General features: G+C 45.4%; 1 protein-coding gene across 4 annotated transcripts in view; it reads right to left on the bottom strand.

Annotated features, from left to right (window-relative positions):
* The window catches only part of TSPAN11 (tetraspanin 11), a 163516-nt gene extending 151216 nt beyond the window's left edge, over positions 1-12300 (bottom strand). For all 4 annotated transcript variants that reach the window (XR_003369812.2, XM_026652300.2, XM_026652298.1 and 1 more), the window contains exon 1: positions 12195-12300. The gene's annotated coding sequence lies outside the window, so the exon portion shown is untranslated. The remainder of the gene's footprint in view (positions 1-12194) is intronic.
* Positions 12301-15357: the final 3057 nt, after the last annotated feature.

The following is a 15357-nucleotide window of genomic DNA, read 5'->3' as shown; positions in this document are numbered from 1 at the left end:
TGGATAAGGTTTTGGGCAGTCAGGGTACAGGTAGGGGGTAGGGTCCTGGGGGGGCAGTTAGGGTGGGGGGGTTTCAGGAGGGGGCAGTTAGGGGACAAGGAACAGGGAGGCTTAGGTAGGGGGTGGGGTTCTGGAGGGCAGTTAGGAGCAGGGGTCCCAGGAGGGGTAGTCAGGGGACAAGGACCGGGGTGTGTGTGTTTGGGAGTTCTAGGGGGAGCTGTCAGGTGGCAGGGGTGGGGAGAGGGATCGGAGCAGTCAGGGGACAGGGAGCAGAGGGGTTTAGATGGGTTGGGAGTTCTGGGGGGGGGCTGTCAGGGGGTGGGGAGTGGTTGGATGGGGCGTGGGAGTCCCTGGTGTCTGTCTGGGGGTGGGGGTGTGGATAAGGGTTGGGGCAGTCAGGGGACAGGTAGGGGGTAGGGCCCTAGGGGGCCAGTTAGGATGGGGGGAGGGTCTCAGGAGGGGCAGTCAGGGAACAAGGAGCAGGGAGGCTTAGGTAGGGGGTGGAGTCCTGGGGGGCAGTTAGGGGCAGGGGTCCCAGGAGGGGGCAGTCAGGGGACAAGGAGCAGGGGGAGGGTTGGGAGTTCTGAGGGGGGCGGGAAGTGGGAGGGAGTGGAAGGGGCAGGGGCGGGGCTAGGGCAGGATGGGGCGGGGCTAGGGCAGGACGGGGGCGGGGCTCCTCCCGTCCTCTTTTTTGCTTGCTGAAATACGGTAACCCTACCAAACACCCTACTTCCTTGATGCATGCAGTTTTGCAAGTCAGTTACAAAACCAAGATGTGGGCCTCGATCCAACAGAGCACTTCAGCAAGTGTGCTTAAAGTTAAATAAATGCTTAAGTGCTTTGTTCAATTATTGGGACACTCTGGGCAAAGAGATGCTTCTTGCAACTCTTTCTGAAAGAGGCCAGGCTCATGCTTAATGGCATTTCCAGTAGCACAGACTGGCTACCAAGAAAGCTCATCTAATGACTTAAGTAAGGAATCCTACAATGCAAGAAAAGTAACTTTCAAATCAGTTTTATGCCCTTTTACTCTTAGTTTTTGGGACATAACCCCAAAATGGCCTAAGTATTTAAACAGGTGTAACCCCTTTGGGGTTTAGAGAGCATGGCCCCTTTAAATCTTTTTCCTCGGTGAAGGGGGAGAGTAAGAAAAAAGGAGGGAAACTCCAGGGGGCAGCGCTGGAGCTCCAGGCAGAGGCAGCCTGCCGGCCCTGGAAAAGTGAAGGACGGAGAACCTGCCTGAGGCCTGGGACGGACAGGGCCGATCGGGGACACCCCAGGACAGGAGCCAGGAGGAGCACTGTGCCAGGGAGGAATCGCCCGAGAAGGACAGGCCGGAGCTGGACCCAGTATCACGGCTGCCCAGAGCTGCATGGGGCTGTGAATACTGGGGCTTCTGACTCTGCACTGGGAACAAGGAGGGAGGTTGCTAGATAGTTAAGTGGGGAGCTGGTCGCTCTGTGTGGCTTTGCAGAGAGCGGCAGAAGAGGGCACCGGAGGGGTTTGGTGGGGAGAGTTCACTGGCGCCGAAGACGATCAGGAGCACCCAAGACTCACCACCGGACTGGAACTTTGCTCAGGACTCCTGAACTCTGTGTGCAGACACATTGCTCAGTGTCTGCCCTTCCAGACTGCGCTACCACTGGGCCTGTGGGGCCTTGGCTTGGATGCAACCCTGTTTTACCCTCCCTTATATTTTCCCTTGTGTTTTTCTCCTCTCATCCCTCTGTAAATAAATATTTCCCATGTTATATCCATTGTGCTTTTCCTGTGGGTGTGGATGTTCATTCTGGGGGGTTTGGAACAGGTGCCCCTGGGGTGGAAGGGATTTCTCCTGCTGCATTCCTGCACGCGCCCTCTCTTGGCCAGAGCTGCCTGCAGAGCAGACTCCATCTTGGCCTCGAGGGCGCTAAAGTTACACAGGTTTTACAGAGCCTCATTGAGGTGTTTTATTATAAGGGTAGCCTTGCCTCAAAATGATGGGCCTGATTCTCCTCTCACTTCAGTCAGAATCAGGATCAAATCCATTGAAGTCAATGGAGTTACAATGGTATGAGGAAAATCTGGCCAATGAAGTTCTGCTGCCAGTAAATCTTGATGACAAAAGCTTTTCCATACTTAAGATCTTCTCTTTGCTTGTCAGGTAATACTATTCAGTTGTAATTGACTACAAGATACATCTGACATTTCACTCCTAAAAGCTCCTACATTATGCATAAACCTGGTGTTAGCTCATTGCTTAGTGTTACATAAGAAAGGCCATACTGGGTCAGACCAAAGGTCCATCTAGCCCAGTGTCCTGTCTTCCGACAGTGGCCAATGACAGGTGCCCCAGAGGGAATGAACAGAACAGGCAATCATCAAGTGATCCATCCCCTGTCGCTCATTCCCAGCTTCTGGCAAACAGAGGCTAGAGACACAATTGTTGTGAATTACAAATGTGAATGAAATGAACCTCAAATCTTTTGAAATCCCGTTCTCCATTATTTTTGTTTTGCTGCATTACCCATTCTAAGAGAAGAAGTGTCAGGAATTTGGGTCTTGATTGAGTGTAGATGAAAGCTCCTAACTATTCATTCTGGGACATACAGTGTCATGCATTTGCACTTGGTAGTTTAAGATCACGGAGTTTTAAACCATATTAACAATGAGATTTAAAATAGCCTCATAGACTTTAAGACCAGAAGGGACCATTATAATCATCTAGTCTGACCTCCTGCACATTGCAGGCCACAGAACTTGACTCACCCACTCCTGTAATAGACCCCTAACCTCTGGCTGAGTTACTGAAGTCCTCAAATCATGATTTAAAGACTTCAAGCTACAGAGACTCCACCATTTACACTAGTTTAACCGGCAAGTGACCCACGCCACAGGCTGCAGAGGAAGGCGAAAAGCCCCCACGGTCTTTGCCAATCTGACCCAGGGGAAAATTCCTTCCCAACCCCAAATATGGTGATAAGTTAAGCATGTGTACAAGACCCACCAGCCAGATACTACAGAGAATTCTTTTCCCAAGTAACTCAGAACCCTCCCCCTCTAGTGTCCCAGTCACTTCTTTCATTTTTTTTTCCTATTGTTCATCTACTGACACGTAACACTGGTCAGCCTTCATCAGCCACTTTGCTGACCCTAAGCTAGATAAAAAACAGCTCTTTACTAGCAATACAGACTTACATTTTAATTAAGCACATGTAAATGAAAATCCAGAAGATAAAAATAAATCAAGTCTCCTTATCTGTAGATTTCTATATGCAAACTATCCAAAGGATCAGGGGATAATTAAAGGGTCCTCTTTGATTCTCTGGAAGAAATAAATCTCTTAATTCCCTGCTCTGGGAAATAAAACAAATTTTGCAAGCTCTATTTTAAGCGTACGTCTTTAGAGACACCCGGCAAACCAATCCTATTGGCATGGATTTTCACTGGTGTAAGTGATTAAACTTTAACCTGGAATTTAGTAAACCATTTATTTGATATATGAAAGATCACAGAATCCAGCTTGCTTTCTCTGAGCTGTGCTGGCTCTGGACAGTGAACAGGTGTGAAAAGTAGAAAAATGTATTTTAGTCACTAAAGTGAGGAGATGTGCCTCTGAACACACACGGGGAGCAGCAGGTCTGTTTGGTAACAAGATGCTATTTTTACATAGTCACTTGTCAGAACAGAATCACGCTTTAAAAATCTAGAAAAACTCAAGTATTACAAAATTATGAAATCAATTAGAGATATTAATAACTCACATCCAATAAAATGCCTAGGTCATAAGAAAATTGTCCTCAGAGCAACAAGTTTATTAACTGACAGACAACTCTGTGCCACGATTTGTAATTTCAAATGTATTACACATTGTACAACATTCGGAATGATGTGAAGATTTCAGTATTTTTGATCAGCAGTTCTTCAATGGTAAAATCATAGGTTGTAAAGAGACAGTGCAAAATATCCCCATCTGTGAATTAAGAGTTGCATGCATGCATGACTGTATGAGAGGATGGGCAGTTATAAGAGTCTGAAATAAAACAGGCAGCCTATTACAAAAGCCACTCGATTCACCTTTCCAAAGGAAGCTCAGTTAGAAAATTTACCTTTCAATCACGTTTAGCAAAGCAAGAATGGGATTCTGTTATATCGAGATTTATGGCCCAAGCCCAGGCAGTGATAATTAGCCAAAAGGTTAATTCCTGGATGAGCTCATTCAAAGATGGCCAATAGTTGGACTACTGGCTTTTGTCAGAAGTTGAAACTGCATATCAACTAGACAGGGCATGGGAGATTAAACAAGTATAATCAAACGAGTCAAAGAAGTTACATTGGCAGCTGAGATACTGCAGTATAGAGAGGTCAGTTTGCTGAGATAATACAGATTTCCTTTTAAATTAAAAACAACAACAACAAAGACTTTAGATTAGATTTTGTTTCTTATCACAAATGTATCTTGTGATTCTCTGTCCATTGATCACTACTGATTCTGTGCAACTAACCTGATGTTATTGTCAAATTTAAAAGTGAACAGAGAATTCTTTTTCTAATATTTTGCAGTATAAACATTTTTTCTTTTTTAAAAAGAGATATTGAAACAACATATAGAACTGCATTGGGGCAAATAATCAATACTCATGAGGTAGGAATACAAACAGGTCAAAACACATAGGTATATGCACTGGGCCAAACAGTTAATATATGCAGAATTGTGTTATTTTTATTAGTGCACAGAGTGGTATTAATTTCACATTTAACAGAAATCACAGGAGGGAAAAAATTGTTCCCTCTTTCAGAGCACCAGAAAACAATCAATAGTTATTTATACGGCTTTCTGCCAGCTGATCCCTTGAACCAACAGATACTCAAGGTAGGGCATTACAGTACTGCATATAGAGCCCCATATCCTGTTTTAGGGAGCTGCATGCTTTACAGCTGCTGTAAAACTTGCAATTTGGTTTTTTAATTACCTTATAGAACGTTAGGTTTTATAAACTCCCAAAAGCAAACATCCCAGTTAAGACTTTATGCACCTCTAACCATTAAGAATCATAAACGCAACAAATATGAAGTGCTTCATGTCAAGAAGAAATAAAAACAAAATGTTTACGCACTTTATAATAGAAACAGGTTGCTGGATTATTACAGAGGACAGTCTGGCTTGGTATAACTAATAGTAAATATGAAAACACTCTAATCTATATTGTCTTTCATGTGCGGCTCTCTAAGCTTTTCAAAAACCTTGACTAATTAAGCTTTCCAGAACACTTGTGAAGTATTGCAATTCATTTTACAGATGGGCAAACTGAGGCAAAAAGTAGTTAAGTGGCTTGACCAAAATCAAACATTGAGTTAGTGGCAGAGGGAGAGAAAGAACCTGTGAGTCCTAAATCCCACACCTCTGCTAATCAGCAGACTACACTCCTTCCTCCCATTGGGCAAAATAGGTGGCATGACAAAAGGGAGAAAGTTAAATTCAATTTTTATTAAGAGACTCCACTGCAAACTATTTAAAAAGAGCTTGTCTTTTTAATGGAGTTTGTTTAGTCAGTATCTCTCCATTGATTGAAAAGAAAAGCTATCTTTCCCTAATCACATTTTAATTTTTCATGTAGCAAAGACATATTCCTGTAGAGCAGAAACCAACGTGGTTTCCCTTTGTTTATACCCTTCTGCTTGCCATAAGTGTAAGTGGAGCCTGGTTGAGTACACTTGATTATCCAAAGCCTTGTTCTGATTGACTGATGGTGCATGGCTGTAACATTACCAGGAAAGCCCTAACATCCAATGGTGTATAATGGGGACTTCACCACAAAAAATATGTATCTCCATCTCTAGGTCCATTATTTTATATCATTTGAAAGGAAATAGGATGAAGACATTTCTTGTATGTTTCTCATAATATCATTTTAACCTATTTTCCATCATTTTCTGTTTTATTAAAATAGTATCCCTCTGACATTCAAGAAATTGAACCAGGAGCCTTAATGCAGGGACAATAACTCTGTTTATACAGTGCCTAACACGGCCCTGACTTGGCTAAGATCTCTAGGTGCTATTGCAATATATATTCCTGGGGGCATTCTGCACCAAAAAAATTAAAATTCTGCAAAATTCTGCAAATTTTATTTGTCAAAATAACATTACATAATAATGCTAGTTTCATTTATTTTGATAATTTATTTGAAAATTCCTGTCAGCAAGTATGTCTGTAAGAATACAGACACACACAAAATTTCCCCCAGGAATAGAGAGTTAAAGAAACCCCTATGACAACCCAGTTCCTGTTTCTCTGCCCCCTTTCCCCCCAGAGCCAGACGGGGGGCCAGACACCCACAACCCCTCCCCCTGAAAGCCCAGGTGCGGGTCCCCCCTGGCCCAGATACCTGCAGTCCCTCCCCCCCAGAGCCCAGGTGCGGGGCTCCCCCTTGCCCAGATACCCGCACCCCTTCCCCCCCAGAGCCCAGGGATCCGGAGAGAGAAACAGCCTGATGTTCGGTCCCAGGCTTGCACAGAGTTTCCTGTCCGTTGCTGTCTCCTGCAGCTGACAGGAACCCTCTAGCTCCCTGCCTTCTCTATGTGCGAGCTGGGCTCTGCCAGGTCCAGTGGCCCCTAGTGGCAGCTAGGAGCACTGCAGCCCATTTCTGGGGGGGAAAGGAAATTCTGCGTGCACAACGATTGTGCAGTGGTGCAGAATCCCCCCCCCCCCCCCCGGGCAAAAAGAGATGTTTAATAAAAACAACAGTGGGACTTAAAGCAAGTTGAAAAGGGCCAGAAAAGGCAGCTGCAGAGTTAAGTTGCAAATATGTTAAAAAAAGGATTCCACAAAAATGTCCCCTTATTCGCCTGTGCTGTGTTGTGACCGAGATGTGGCTCTGAGGGCCTCGGGAATCGATTTCTTTTCCCGTTTAAACACAAAGAGTCATAGCTGACTCCACTGATGTCGGCGGAGCCCGAGTTTCACCTAAACACTGTCTCAAAAGCAGAACTAAGAAGCAAGGCAACACCACCTGGAAAACAACCCAAAATAACTGTCTATTCAGGGCACTTTGCTGGAACTGGTTACCACCACTGAATAGCACTGGCGTGTACGTGCAGCGTGAGAGCAGGTGTTGCAAGGGAAATCCAGGCAGCATGCTCCACTGGGACATCTTTTTTTAAAAACACCAACTACCTGACATCCGATGCATTCAAAGGCAAAACATTGGCTTTTCAGAATCAGTGGTAAGTTCCCTTTGGCAGGGAAGATCTAGTGATGCCCAGAAATGGGGTGATTCCACTGGAAGTGAGGGAATCACCCAATCTTCCCTTCCTTCTGAAGGTGGAGTATTAGAAAGAGGCTCTTGCAAGTCTTCCCTTCCCACCCCCTCAACCCAGAGCTCTCTCCAGCACATCATGAGAGGGCTGGACTAATAGGAATAGAGGTTGAAAAGGAAAAAAAGCACTTTAAAACTGCCACTCATCTTTCACACAAGCCTTTCCTTGCTGCCTCCCGCTTCTCATCCGCCCCCTAAATTTGCCCTTTTCAATCAAGAAACTCAATTCAGAGCCTTAATACAGCTCCTAGTTCAGCTTCCTACACTTAAGCAGCCCAGCAGATTGTCTAGTGAGGTGGCCTGGGCTGGAAAGCACCAGTTTGTCTTTTGAAGTGCTGCTGCAGAAGTGCTAGCAAGCAGGACTTCAAACAGAAATGGCTCTTCCCCACGCAGCTCGGCTGCTGCACTGAGGGGAATTGACTGGAGAGCTCTATAGGGTATCTTTACTGGAAACTGAACTGCAGACTTCATCAAGTCTCATTCCAAGTTTAGTTTCTTGTTTGAAAAGGGCAGGTTTAGGTGGATGAGGGTGGGGAGGAAGCAACAGAACAGAATGGAAGGAGAGGACTTGGTTTTGGGTGTCCCAGTTTTTCGTTGCCTTTTCTCTCCTTCTCCAACTTTATTCCATGAGCCCAGCTGCCCTTTCTAGCCATGATGGTGCAAGACAAAAGGCAACGCTGGAGTCAAAGGGTGAGGTGTTGCAGGGCTCTTTATGGGGAGACGTTTCAATCAACACTTTAAGGACCCTCATGAAATTTATGGGCTGAGGTTCACAAGTGTGGCAAACCCCAAATCCACGCCTGGCTTGAACAGGTTCAGAGCAAATGTTTCGCACACTCTACCACGAACTGATCAACTAAATCTGGATGCCAGTTATGGATTCCCACAAACAAAGCACAGATCTTTGTTTGGGGGGAGGGATAGCTCAGTGGTTTGAGCATTGACCTGCTAAACCCAGGGTTGTGAGTTCAATCCTTGAGGGGGGCCATTTGGGGATTTAGTTGGGTATTGATCCTGCTTTGAGCAGGGGGTTGGACTAGATGATCTCCTGAGGTCCCTTCCAACCCTAATAATCTATGATTCTATGTATTTCTCCAACTAGATCCATTTTATTTCAGATTAAGGAAAACAACCGTGATAAAAGAAAGAACAAATATGAAGTCAGCTGGAGAGAGAGAGTCTCACTCTATAACACTCTATATCTGAAATTTAATGCAAAATGGCAGCTGCTTTATAGCAGCCCTTGCAATAGGCAGTGGCAAGGAGAGGGTGGAGAGGAGACACTCCTCTATGTTTAAAGGAGCAGTAAACAGAAAACAAAATGACACCGCTTTTCATTTGCATAACTCCATAAATCAAAGTATCCAGCTGGAACACCAATGATGACAAAATTAAAATTTTACTCACAGACTCACTGAGCTCTCTATTGGGTATACAATAGTTTATTATTAAATGCCACCTGTCAAAAAATTTACAGTACACACAATTGCAGCTCTAAATAGATGCTCAGTTGCCACTTTTCCACAGGCCAGATAAATACATCTTTTTGAAAATCTAACCCTAAAATGAAGAGCCTGTGGGTTCAGAAAGATTTTTTTTTAAAGCACATTGGATAAATGGGTTTTGTATTGTACCTTCGACTTCCTTCCTATCGCTGCAGAAATTTCTGTACAATAGCTGAGATATATGCATTTTAAGTTTTAACGCACTGTCAGATCATAGCTTGCCCCATAAGGGTGAAATTCACCCCCAAACTGCATTGGCTTGTGAGGCTCCAATTCAGCAAACAAAATACTTGAGCACATGCTTAACTTTAAGCAGGTGACTTGCCCCAATGAATTCAATGGGCCTATTCACATGCTTAAAATGAAGCATGGGTTTAAGTAATTTGCTAAGTCAGAAAGTAGGAGCTAAAGTGATATAGAGGGGTCCATGCAGCCTGTCTGCATTGGGAGGTATTTCACCTTAAATTGGCACAGAGGGACAGCCAATATTTAAAATGATTTTGATAAATCACTCATTTTCTCTGCTGACAGCCCATACACACAGCTCTAATTTTAACCCATGGAGCCTCAGAAACAGCATTTACTGTTCTTAACAAAACAAGATTCATTTACAGCAAGTCATACCGTCTACAATCTTTTTTACACTCAGTTATTTTATTTTAAATCATTCTGATTTCACTGAGAACGGGCTGGGGAAGGAATTTCCAGAGGCAACAGAAGCTCACAGGAAGCAGGCAAGCACAGCAGACTGAGCCCGCCACCCATTGCTTGCAAGCCACTCTTAGTGCTATACAGGGTTCCTCTATGCTTATCCCCCGTCCTTTTTTTTATTCCTGTGCTCCTGCAACACTGCTGATGCAAATTCTCCCATTACTGAGAAACATCTAATAATTGAATTGCAACATACAATGGAAAACTAAGAAGTACTTTATCATGATTTTATTAGTGTTCTGCCACTGACATCCAATTGACTGCTTTGGCCAGGAACACACAAGTATCAAGTTGACATCAAATACACCTGTGGTCTGTCCTAGAGCTATAGATTTGAGAATGCCAGAAACATTTAACTGCCATCAACAAGCTAAACGTATAGGGTATCAGAGTGGGGGGGAATAGTTAGCAGAGGAAACCAACCTTCTTTTATGGTAAAATGACCCTATTTTCTTTTTCAAAGAGGCACCATCAATTTGAAAGTCACATTTCAGTCTGAACATTGTCTACCTTCTATAATTCCAAGCTACACCTAAAATGGCTCTAACTGAAAAAGGTAGCAAAAATCATCATTTTAACGCCCCTTCCCCCCATCTGTTCACTTGACAGCACTCCATGCATTGTCAAAATCACTGTTCTCTTGAATGGCCAGTTATTTAGAATCTAATCCTGCAACTTTCTCTGCACACATGCAGAGACTGACCTGAATAGATACATTTGCAGGATCAGGACCTTAGTCAGTTTCTCCCTTGCATCGGCAAGGAAACAGAAAAACTTTTATAAAGGACATTTCTTTTAATTGAAAAACAATTGGTTATTTAAAAGAAGCTTAAAATTAGTTATTTAAAAGAACATAGATTTAAAAAAAAATTCTATTTATAAAAACATGTTGGCAGTGTCCCTTTAAAAAATAAATTTCAGATGAAGCAGTCACTGATGTTAAAGAGAGGTACTTGCTCCCCTCTCAATGTACCCCTACCTAGATCTAGTCTAAATCTATATTTTTATGCTGCTGTCATCATCATAGTACCCTATGAGCATGTGTGTGGGTGGAGAGGGGGGGAAACAAAACACTCTCTCCTCTTTCTCTCTCAGCCCCCCCACCAAACCCTACAGGCATAGCACCAATAGAATTGCTCTGGATTCACATCAGGATAAATGAGAGCTTATCTCTTTAAAAGGGTATGGCCCTAATGCAGGGGTTCTCAAACTGGGGGTTGGGACCCCTCAGGGGGTCACGAGGTTATTACATGGGGGTCGCGAGCTGTCAACCTCCACCCCAAACCCTGCTTTGCCTCCAGCATTTATAATAGTGTTAAATATATTAAAAAGTGTTTTTAATTTATAAAGGGGGTCACACTCAAAGGCTTGCTGTGTGAAAGGGGTCACCAGTAAAAAAGTTTGAGAACCACTGGCCTAATGCTCATGCCAGGTGTGGGACTCTACTGAAGTTAGTGGAGTCACATCTGTGCAAGTGAGAAGACTTAATACTTTTATTTGGACATGCGGAAAGCTGAGCGTGTAAAACCCTGCAGACGGAGAGAAGCTAGTTTCTCACATAGCCTTTAACTTCTAACAGAGCCTTGCGGTCTGTAATATTTAAAATGCTTCTATTAAGACATCAACGAATATCAGTTTCTAATGGCATTTTGAAGTCAGCCACTACCAACTGGTGCTGAGGTACTGCCAGGATATCGACACCCTTTGACTTTTCAAAGCCAGTCAGATTTAAGGATTCCTTCTAGACTTTTATCATAGAAAATATACATCTAAAGCATCAGCAGGTTACTAGTACTGTATGGAAACAGGAGCTGTATCCCCAAAGGAACATTAGACAGCTAACTGGTGATCTCACTTTCTAGCTGTATACATGAGAACTGCCAACTAACATCTCACTTACTGTTGGCACAATATTCAGAGTATGAAGAAAAATATAAAAGAGGATGAAGTGTTATAAGGCTGAAGTGCATTCTGAGGGGAGTAGAGGAGAAAGGTGGAGAATGCTTATAATGCTTTATGACAGGGTACCTGAGTTTGGGAGCAGATCACAGGGGGAAGCTAGAGAACCAGGGGAACTTTTGTACTGCCCCTGCAAGGCAGGCTGGAGCTGGGGAGCAGAGCGTGGGGGGGAGGGGGGGACTGGGAAGAGCCTGTATTTGCAGCATTCATCTGCAGGAGCAGAACAGAGGGGGCACAGGATAAGGGAGAGCAAGGGGAACTCCTGTCATGCTGGGGAGCAGAGAATACATGGGAGAGCAGGGAGCTCATTCAAGGCTGCAGAGTTCAGCTTTAAGTTGGGGTTGGGTGCTGGGGCAGGCAGGCAGAGGGGAAAGCAAGGATACTACAATAACGCTGCAGCCCCAGTCTAGCCCAGGGAAGGGAGAGGAAAGGGGGGAGAGGGGAGCAGAGCACGGGGCGGGGGGCGTCGCTGAAGCAGGAGCGGGCATCGCACAGCCGGTCTCAGCAGCCCTTGCCGTTAACTGCTCACACTTGCCTTCCTTCGGTTTATTCCCACCTTTCAATCTTTCCTTTCCGCCCCCCGATGAACTGGTAAGAAACTTCAGTCGCTCCTGGGGAGCTGCTGAGTAAGATGGCCGCAGAGCAGCCTCTGCTCTCCTCCGGCCACCTCTGGGTTAACCCGGCTGCTGCCCCTCCACCCTGCTACATGCCCCCCACTTACCCCGGCGCGGACCCCAACAACTACAGCACCGGGAGCGCTGGCCACACTCCGCGGGCGCCGAGCGCTGACACCCCCCGGGCAGGGATGCGATCGTTCCGGGAGCCCCTAGCAGCAGCCCAGGGCTCCCCCTTCCCTCCCCTCCCCTCCCCTCTCCTCTGAGGCCACGCGTATGCAGCCTGGGCAGGAGCGTCTTAAAGAGGCAAAGCACCTTAGAGCTGGGACGCTCCTCTTAATATTTCAGCACGGGCCCGATTCTCCATTACCCCCCATCGCCTTGTCTCCTCAGTCACCCCCCTGCCCATCTGAGTGGGCAGCGCTTTACCCACGCTCTGCCCCCACTGCACAAGGGTGAATCCTGCCCAGTGTCTCTGGACTAAAAGATGCAAGTTCAGATCTATGTGGGGTAGGGTGACCAGACAGCAAGTGTGAAAAATCCGGCCCCCGCGGGGGATAGGCATCTATATAAGGCAAAATCCCCAATATTGGGACTGTCCCTATAAAATCAAGACATCTGGTCACCCTAATGTGGGGTCAGATGAAGGAAGCAGAACAACGTTCAGGAGAGGAGGAAAGCAGTGAGATAGAATATTATAGAATAGAAAATTAGGATTGGAAGAACCTCAGGAGGTCATCTAGTCCAATCCCCTGCTCAAAGCAGGACCAATACCAACTAAATCATCCCAGCCAGGGCTTTGTCAAGCCTGACCTTAAAAACCTCTAAGGATGGAGATTCCACCACCTCCCTAGGTAACGCATTCCAGTGCTTCACCACCCTCCTGGTGAAATAGCGTTTCCTAATATCCAACCTAGACCTCCCGCACTGCAACTTGAGACCATTGCTCCTTGTTCTGTCATCTGCCACCACTGAGAACAGCCTAGCTCCATCCTCTTTGGAACCCCCCTTCAGGTAGTTGAAAGCTGCTATCAAATTCCCCCTCACTCTTCTCTTCTGCAGACTAAATAACCCCAGTTCCCTCAGCCTCTCCTCGTAAATCATGTGCCCCAGCCCCCTAATCATTTTCGTTGCCCTCCGCTGGACTTTCTCCAATTTGTCCACATCCTTCTTGTAATGGGGGGACCAAAACTGGACGCAATAGTCCAGGTGTGGCCTCACCAATGTGGAATATAGGGGAATAATCACTTCCCTCGATTTGCTGGCAATGCTCCTACTAATACAGCCCAATATGCCGTTGGCCTTCTTGGCGACAAAGGAACACTGCTGACTCATATCCAGCTTCTCATCCACTGTAATCCCCAGGTCCTTTTCTGCAGAACTGCTGCTTAGCTAGTTGGTCCCCAGCCTGTAGCAGTGCATGGGATTCTTCCTTCCTAAGTGCAGGACTCTGCACTTGTCCTTGTTGAACCTCATCAGATTTCTAATTCTGAGCCCTAATTCTCTTCTAATTAACCCCAGGGTAATTCCTGGAGTTCCTCCTGATTTACAGCAGTGTAAGTGAGAGAGGAATCAGGCCCAAGTGCCTCCAATTCCTGTTGGGAAAAGGGCTTGTGAAGAGCTGGAAGTAAGATCCCATGTGACATATTCTCAGTATACCAGCGAATGAGGGAAATATGGTTGTGACGTTCCCCTCTTGTGTTGTCTGTACTGGTGATCTGCTAGGTCACTCCAATCCTTAACTCTGGGAGCTAGCCTTACCCTGCTCTGCTGTGAGAACCCTCTCACTCCTGGGCTGTTCACTCACAGCCTCTGGCACGTAAGCTGCTCCCAGCTACTTGCAATCGAATGACACTAGCCAATATCTCCGGTCCCAGACACAACCCTAGGAATCTCCGTCTTGCAGTGTCCAGTTATGCCCGCTGGACGCTGCAAGCTTATATACGTTCATCAATTTAACAAAGAAACTGATAAGTACCAGGCTTGTTATCCCAAGGGGAGTCTCTTTCACGCTTCAAACCAAACACACTGCTTCAGGTAGAATAAACAAACAGATTTATTAACTATAAAGATAGATTTTAAGTGATTATAAGTCAAAACATAACAAGTCAGATTTGGTCAAATGAAATAAAAGCAAAACGTATTCTAAGCTGATCTTAATACTTTCACTGCCCTTACAAACTTAGATGCTTCTCACCACAGGCTGGCTGGTTGCCCTTCATCCAGGCTCTCCCCTTTGATCATAGCTTCAGTCGCTGGGTGTGGTGTCTGTAGATGTAGGGGAAGAGAGAGAGAGCATGGCAAATGTCTCTCCCTTTTATCATGTCCTTTCTTCTCCTTGGCTTCCCCCCCCCCCCGCCTTTCAGAATCAGGTGAGCATTACCTCATTGCAGTCCCAAACTGACCACTCAGAGTCTAACAGATCCTTTTGTTGTTGCCTAGGCCAGCGTCCTTTGTTCCTGTGAGGCTGGGCTGGGTTTGTCCCATACATGCCCTGATGAGGTGTGAACTGCCTCTCTGTCCTTGGAGAGTTTTTGCCTGGACTTGCTTTAAGCCACAAGGATACATTTTCAGCCTCATAACTGTATACATGAAATTATAACCTATAACATTACTATAACATTACTGTAACAATTACTATAACATCACTTTAAAAACCATGCTCAGTGTATCGTCAGCCTTCCAAGGACACCCAACATGACAAACTTTGCATTGGATACCACACAATCATTTTATAAAGAAGAACATGAGGGTGTAGGGTGTTTCCCCGAGGTACAGAGCGTCACAATGGTACATCAGCTTTCATAGGCTCACTACTAAATACAATAAACCCTGTGTTTGGGACTGAAATACCCCACTTGCAATATGCCGAATGTGTAGTTTAAGGTGTTGTGGGAGCCCTTTATTCCACCGCCAAATGGAGATGAAGGCTGGAATGATTTTCTGCCTCTGACAAAGGCATTCACCCTCTGTCTGGATACTGCTTGGTCTCCCCTGCTAGAGATGATTTATCCCTGGGTTTCATAGAAATACCACTAAACAGCAGAATGTTGGGCTTTTCAGTGGACTATATGGAACCAAAGAACAGGTTCTTTGCAAACATTTCCTGGGGAAGAAGATCCCTAACACTCATACACACACCCTCACTTCAGGATGGACACTGCACATCCATTTACTCAGTACATATTGCAGGAACAAAATATACCCCCCCCCCCCCGAACAAAACACACTTAATATAAGATTGTTTGTCCAGTGATTCTGCTTGCCTTC

The sequence above is a fragment of the Terrapene carolina genome, unplaced genomic scaffold (genome assembly GCF_002925995.2).
Source record: "Terrapene carolina triunguis isolate 2854851 unplaced genomic scaffold, T_m_triunguis-2.0 Scaffold112, whole genome shotgun sequence".
NCBI lineage: Eukaryota > Metazoa > Chordata > Testudines > Emydidae > Terrapene > Terrapene triunguis.
This window is presented reverse-complemented; position numbering and strand designations above follow the sequence as displayed.